Here is a 7585-nt window from a genome sequence, read left to right on the forward strand (position 1 = left end):
CACTAAAGTAAGACTCAAAGGATCCTAATTCTATCAAGAATAAGAAAGGAGTTTCTGATAATTGGACGAAAAAGTGACAGATCACTGCCATGCACAATATCTGCTCATGGAACACTTCTTGTCAATGGTGATGCCCATGAATTTGAAGACAGCGTAATTGGAAAAACAGTTTCCTCATCTGTGAAGTGGAGAGAAGAACTGACCTCAACGGGCCTTGTGAAAATTAAATGACGGCTGCAGGTAAATCACTCAGGGCCGTGTGTCTGGCCTATGTCATGTGCTGAGCGAGCTCGGTGGGCCTGTACTAGTGTTGGCGGAGACGAACCGAACTGAATTGGGCTCAGGGGAAGGACTTGGGCCTGCTCTGGCAGCCTAGGGCAGACCTTAGGTGAAGATTTGAACTAAGTGACAGTTGGAAGTCTGGGTAATATGTCCTGGAGGCTAAGGACATGGGCAGGGTGATGACAGCGTCTGCTGTACTGGATGATACCATTTTTAGGTTTTTAGAGGAAAAGCTCTGGATAGACCCGAAATTTTCTCTGGGATGGGGAAGGAATGAACCAGAAGTGGGCATGGCAAGCAGAAGAGAGTGATTATCCTCTAGGCATTAGGTGGTAGCCAGGCTGTGGTGGACTTCTGGTTATCCCCCTAAATCCCCCCAAAGTATTCTCTACTTCTTCCATAGAAATTAGCGTTTATCTGGGCAGATGGTCACCCTGCCTGAGACTACATTTCCCAGCCTCCCCTACAGCCCAGATGTGGCCCTCTGACTCAGTTCTGACCAGTGGGATGTGTCAGATAGGGTAACATTATTTGCTTAAAAGAAAATTGCTTCCTTCACTTCTTTTCTTTCCTCATTCCTGTGAGGATATGAATACAGACGTGGCAGGAACCCTGTCTTCACCACGCAGACGAGGACAACACCCTGTGGGAAGGCAGAGTGACAAGAAGGAAGGAAACTGGGTCCCTTGGTGGCTGGCCTGTCATCCAGGACCACTCAGCTAAGGCTGTTAGCTAAGTGAGAGAGAAACATTTATCTTACTTAAGCCACTGCCTCTGTCATGGAGGCTTAGCTTGCTGTAGGCCCTGGGGCAAGGTAGCCTTTGATAAAGGCAGAAAAGCCTACCCTGGGCCCATGGGAGCTGACTGAGCATTCAAAACTGTACACCGGCCGACTGGCTGTGGGCCATAAAGACACTCCAGGTGACCACACTGGAGGGGGGGAGGTGTGCAGAGGGAGGGGGGTGTAGGGCAAAGTGCAGACCTGAGGCCAGTTCAGGGAGAAGGAGGCAAGAAAGGCAGGCTGGGCTTTCAGTGGAAGAGACAGGAACTTCATAGTAAAGGCAGTTTCTCCTATGCCTGGAGGGGAGCCTCGGTGGGGATTTCCTGCAGCGCCTGGACACTGAGCAGTGGCAGGCTTAGCTTGGACTGTGTATGAGGGGCCACAGGTGTGGGGGCTGCCGAGCAAAATGGGAAGCCAGGGTCTGACAGAGCAGCAAGGCAAAGAGCAGATCCACAGCTCGGAGGGATCAGACATTTAAAGTGACAGTTACAAGTGGAAAAGCAGAGAGTGTTTGATTGGGACACACTTTCAGCTGAAAGCACAGAGACCCAAAGTCCCAGCAGCTTGAGGATAGAACTCCTTTCTTGTCATCCTGTTGTCCGGGCATGAGCAGGTGGGTCTGAAGCTCTCCTTGGCGCCTGTCTCTGGCCTCTTGACTTCTTGCTCCACGGCACCCATTGCTCCAAGTTTTACTTTCAACTTGGTTAAATTGGAACTGCATTTCCTGGAACCCTCTTCCCTATAAATCTGTGTGAGAGAGGCCAACAGAGGACCTGTTCTGAGGGTTGGAGATGAGGAGAAGCAGCGGCCACTATTCTCTGCAGGAGGATGTGGTAACAGACAGATGCAGAAGTGCTGAGCGGGTTCCAGTTCGTCTTCTCCACAGTCAGCCACTCTCCCCACAAGCTGGCCCTGCTGACTGTAGGGCCCCAGGCACAGCACAGAGGATCGGACCCACTGAAGTGGTTGCTGCAGCTGGGAGAATGCTAGGTACCCAGTGGAATGGATTGAGACCATTCATCCTCACATTACATATCCTGTGTCTTCTCCACAAAGACTCACAGAAGAAACTGTTTCTGGTCTCAGTAGCAGGAATTATGGTCCTTTCAATTCCTTCAGTCCATTGGTATATGGACACTTCAGTGATCCTCAGTCCTCAAATCACTGTAGGGAAACATTGCCTGGACATATGGACATACTTGAGTCCCTAGGATTATTGAGCTGGGTTGATATAAGGATTTCTTCCATGGCATCTTCCCACCAACTGAAATACAATTGGTTTTCTTGCACTGACACTCATTTGTCTTGGACAGGGAGGTGGAAAAAAGCCAGACCACGAGGCAGTTAAAAGACACAAGGTAATTTCATAGTCTTAATTCAGTTCATCAAATATTTACTGAGGCCTGCCATGGGCCAAGCAGGGGGCTAGGTACTGTGGACAGAATGCTTGCCTCTGGAGTTTGGATACTGTAAGGACATAGGGACCACAATCTGGTTGGAAGCAAGTGGTAGGAGCGCATTTAATGCTCTGTTTGCATGATGGGCACAGTTTTTAGGTGGGTCCTGTGTTGGCAGTGGTTCTGGAGAGCTCATGGAAGTTTGCGGAAGGCTTCACCACCCTGTCTCAAAGCTACTGGAGCTGAAAAGAGGCAGTTCTTTCAGTCTAGAAAGAAGCAAATCCAGATAATCTTGATGTAATGTGGAAAACGCTGGTACAGATGAATAGAAGTCTGTAGATCCGAGGACTGGCCCTGGACTAGCATAAGGAGCTGGGAGGGCTTGTCACAATGAGGATACTGGGATGGGTCCTGTTTGCCACGTTTCCTGAACCCCAAAGTGAAAACATATTAAAAGTACCCATTTTCTCTTCTGCCTATTTACTTGCATTGAAAGTCTTACAGAGGTATAATAACAAAACGACATTTAGTTATACATGTAACACATTACTTTTATTAAAAATAATACAATTCCAAGAAATCAGAACTGTCCTCCCAAATCTGGGATGTGTGGTGATGTTCATGATAGTGTATTTGTCAACGAAGAGTTCATTATTACGCTTCCTAATAGCATATTTTTATGAAGTGTTTATTCTTTCTCTTTACTACAGTTTCCTCCTAAATGTGTCATTGAGATACTAGTGCATGGTTACAACATACGACCATATATAATAGTAATACATATCATTATATGCCCTACAAGAGACAGATGTCTCCATCAGAATATTCTAACACCTCGTCATGCTCTCCCTGAAGGACATCCTTTAATTCTGAGGTGGTATGAATTTTACCCCAAACTCTACTGATGGTTGAAAGCCTTTGAATTTAACTTGAAGCCTAGAGTAACTTCACTCCATGTATCTCCGAGTATAATGTTGCACTCACTGCTCCTCATAATCTACCCAGTCCTCAGGTCAGAGAACATTCTTTACAGAGGAACACCAAACGATGCTTCATAATTTACTCCCGAATAAGCCAGGTCTCGCCTACTCTGCACACAACCGGCATCCCAGTGACTCTCTGCAGAGCTTGTATTGCACTTTGTAGTCAGCCTTTCTTGAGAATCATCATGAGGAACAGCCCTGTGAACCCTTGCCTATATGTCTGCCGTATGGAGTTATTGAGACCATTCATCCTCACATTACATATCCTGTGTCTTCTCCACAAAGACTCACAGAAGAAACTGTTTCTGGTCTCAGTAGCAGGAATTATGGTCCTTTCAATTCCTTCAGTAAAGATCTACTGATCCTCTACAGGCAATGTGCGAGGTGTGGGATACATAGATACCACATAGCCAGTTAATGCCATCGGTTATTACAGTTTTGATAAAGGCTACAATGGGAAAATAGTTGGGGGAGGACTTAAGGGTACCAGTAAGGAACCCTAAGGGGCTAGTGAAGGGTTGTTTGAGAAAGTGGCATTTCTCCTGAACAACTGTTCCATGGTTTTCTACTTAATCATACTGACCTGCTTCACTTTGGCTGCTAGGAAGTTAAAAGTCAAATTTGTGACCCAGCTGTAGAAAGGGTGTAGGATTTGGGATCTAACTTAATTTCTGATTGATTTATTTATGGAAAAATTTTTTTTCCAAATGCCTGCTCTGTGCTGGGACCAGCAAGGCACTGGACATAGGACACCGTATCAGAGAAACAGGCCCTGGACCTCAGGAGCTCGTCGGTAAGTGGGAGGGCTGGCCAAGGAAACAAACCACTAGGATACAGTTTGTAAGCCCCCTCCTTGGGGAAGCCCAGGAGCAAGAATGGAGGAGAAGTGCTGACTGCAAGTTGGGGGGAGGCTGTCCAGAAAAATTACTTTGGGGCAGTGAGGCCAATCTGAGATGTGACAGTAGCAAGACAACGGGGAGGGATACTCCAGCAGAAGATCCAGATGTGGGTAGGAGAACAGGCATGTTCAGGGAACCGGAGGGTCTGGCATAGCTAGAGTGTGGGGTAGGTCATGTGGCCAGAGCGGTAAACTGAGGCCAGCTTGTCCGTAGCCTTGTAAACCAAAGTGTGGTTTTGACTATTCTGAAGGCAATGGAGTGTCACTGAGGAGAAAAGTTCCTGTCCTTATTTTTCCTTTGTCTTATTTTTCTCTTATATTTTACACATACACACACATGGCCTTAATCCTTTCATGATCAAAGTGAGTGTGTAACCAACTAATTTACTAAATAACATCATTAAAAACAACTAGCTCAAGTGAGGAAAATCCAATATAACACATTCATACTGAAATAATATACAGCCAATAGGAAAGGAGATAGACATATGCACAGAGTGTCTCTTGAAATATACACAAGAAACTGGTAATAGTGGTTGCCTCTGGGAGGAAAACTAGCTGGTCATGGAAGAGAAATGAGAGGGAGGCTTTAATTGTACATTTATTCCTTTTTCCCTTTTGAATTTTGTTCTATTTACACATTTTTTAAAAACTAAATAAAATTTAGTTTTGGAATAAATAGCCCCAACCTGGGAAAAAGGTACAGCAAATTCAAGTCAATAGTTGCAGTCTCTCTCCTGCCCTGTTGCTCACCCAATCTATCAGAAAATCAGACTAAGATGACAGCAGAGCAACGTGAAAGTGGAAAAAGTCAGTCCAGAAGCCTTGGTGAGGACACAGTTCTGCAGGTGTGGAGCTGGTAGAGCAGGAGGACTGAGGGAACCATCACATGTGTGCTCAGCAGGGCGTTTATTCTTCTCAGCCTTGGCCTCATCATATGTAATGCAGTAATGATGCGTTTGCATCAGAGGCAGCAATGGGAATGAAATATGTCAGATGCTCGTTATTAAAAGGTAAAGAAGACTGTCCCTCATACAGGAACTGAGACACAGCAACATGAAATAATCTCAAAGAGATTACAATCTGGGGTGCAGGAGACAGACAAGTAAATAGGCAACTTCAGCACCCTGTGGTGTGTTAGGGTGAACCTCGGGTGCACCTTGGCAGGGATGGCAGGAGGGGTGCAGTCTCCAGTTGGGTTCCAGTCTGAGATGGGCTTCTTGTGTAAGTGAACAGTTGAGGAATGCTCTCGGGAGAAACCTATAAGGAAATTATGGGGCAGAAAGAAGCTAGACGAGAGGTGTTTAGCACAGGGGTTGGCAAACTTTGGGCTTCAGACCAAATGTGCATTTCCATAAATAAATAGTTGTATAGGAACACAGCCACACTTATGTTGTTTATGTATTATCTATGGACACTTTTGTGCTATGAAAACATAGTTGAGTTGTTGTGACCAGGACTGTCTGGCACACAAAACCTAAAATATTTGCTGTCAGGCCCTTTAGAGAGTCTGACCCTTGGTTTAGCTGAGTCTAGTAAACAGCATAGCAGAATTGATCCTGCTGAAGACAAGGTGCCTGGCCTTTGGTACCCTTGCACAGGCTGACTTCAGAGAGCCCCGGTGTTGTGGTTCAGGAGAGTGGTCCCAGCTGGAAATATTAATTTGGGAATCATCAGACTATAGATGGTATTTAAAATTTGGTATTTAAAGTCTGGTGTTCAGAGTTTGAATGAGATCATGTAGAGCATAATTAGAGATGAAGGAAAGATATTTTGAGCCCTGGGGCATACTGGTGTTTACAAGTCAGGAAGAGGAGAGGATCTAGGAAAGGAGACCCAGAAGGTGAGGCCTGTGAAATAGAAAAATTGAGAGCAAGTGATTTCCTACAAGCCAAGTAAAGACCGTGTTTTGGGGAGGGAGTAACTAGTTGTGACAAATGCTGTTAGGAAAGTGGTCAGTATAGGGGCAGGATTTGGGGGCAGTATGCCTGCACCCAGGAGCTCATAGGGATCTGTGAGCTCAAGGTTGGGAAGAGGAGTAGCTCAAATATGCAAACACACACACACACACACACACACACACACACACACACACACACACACAAGCACTCACGACATGCATGCACAGCCACACTGGTATCTTTATCTGGTACTTGTGAGGCTAGGCTGGTACACAGAGAAGAGGTCTGGGAAGAGAGGTTAATTTTTAACAAGAACAGTTTCAGTGGAATTACATGAGCAAGAGCCTGAATGGGTTCAAGAGAGAGGGAAGAAATTGGACTCAGCAAGTATACAAACAATACTTTCCAGGAGTTGTGCTGAAAAGGGGCACAGAAAAGTAAGTGAAGGGGCAGCCAGAGAATTATGTACAGTCAAGAGAGGGGCTTTTTGTTAAGATGGGAGAAATTGCATCATGCTAGTGGAAATGATCTGGTGGAGAGGGAAGAACTGATGATACAAAAGGGGAGAACTGTGAGAGTTTTATGGTTTCATGTCTTATATTTAGGTCTTTAATCCATTTCAAGTTTACTTTTGTGTATGGTGTTGGACACTAATCCAGTTTCATTCTCTTGCACATAACTGTCCAATTTTCCTAACACCGTCTATTGAAGAGACTGTCTTTTCCCTATTGTATATTCTTATTCTTGCCTTCTTTGTCATTTATTAATTGACCATATATGCATGGGTTTATTTCTGGGCTCTCTATTCTGAGTGACATTCTTGAGTTGATGAGAGGATGTGGTGCTTGGAGCACTGAGGATAGTCTGCCCACAGTGTAGGAAAGAAGGCAGAGCTTCTGCAGATAAAAGTAGGTTGATGGATCTGTGGTGGGAGCTTCAGAAGTTCTCCTGATAGCTTCTGCTTTCTCAGAGGAAACAGGAACCAAGACCATTCGTTGAGACAGAGTCTGGGGGAGGAGATGGTAGAGGTTTCAGGAAGGAAAGGGTAAAGTGGTCATCCAAAGACTGGCTGAGTGAATGGCTTATTTTTATACCTCCTGCAGCATCTTCATTACTTGGGTGAGCATGTTCTCAGTGTCTGCCAAGTCCCAGGCATTTTGACTGAATGCTCCTTAAAAGAATGTGTGGCTATAGAGCACCTTTGAACACATCCCAAGCATGTTTTAGATTTGGAACTGAGTGTGGCTTGGGTAGCCTGCAGAGTATAAGTGGTGGGGATCCCGACTGGAAAGAAGCCAGGAGCCTCTCTTATGGGTCACTGCAGGATCCTCCAAACTGGTTTT

The sequence above is a fragment of the Manis javanica genome, chromosome 4 (genome assembly GCF_040802235.1).
Source record: "Manis javanica isolate MJ-LG chromosome 4, MJ_LKY, whole genome shotgun sequence".
NCBI lineage: Eukaryota > Metazoa > Chordata > Mammalia > Pholidota > Manidae > Manis > Manis javanica.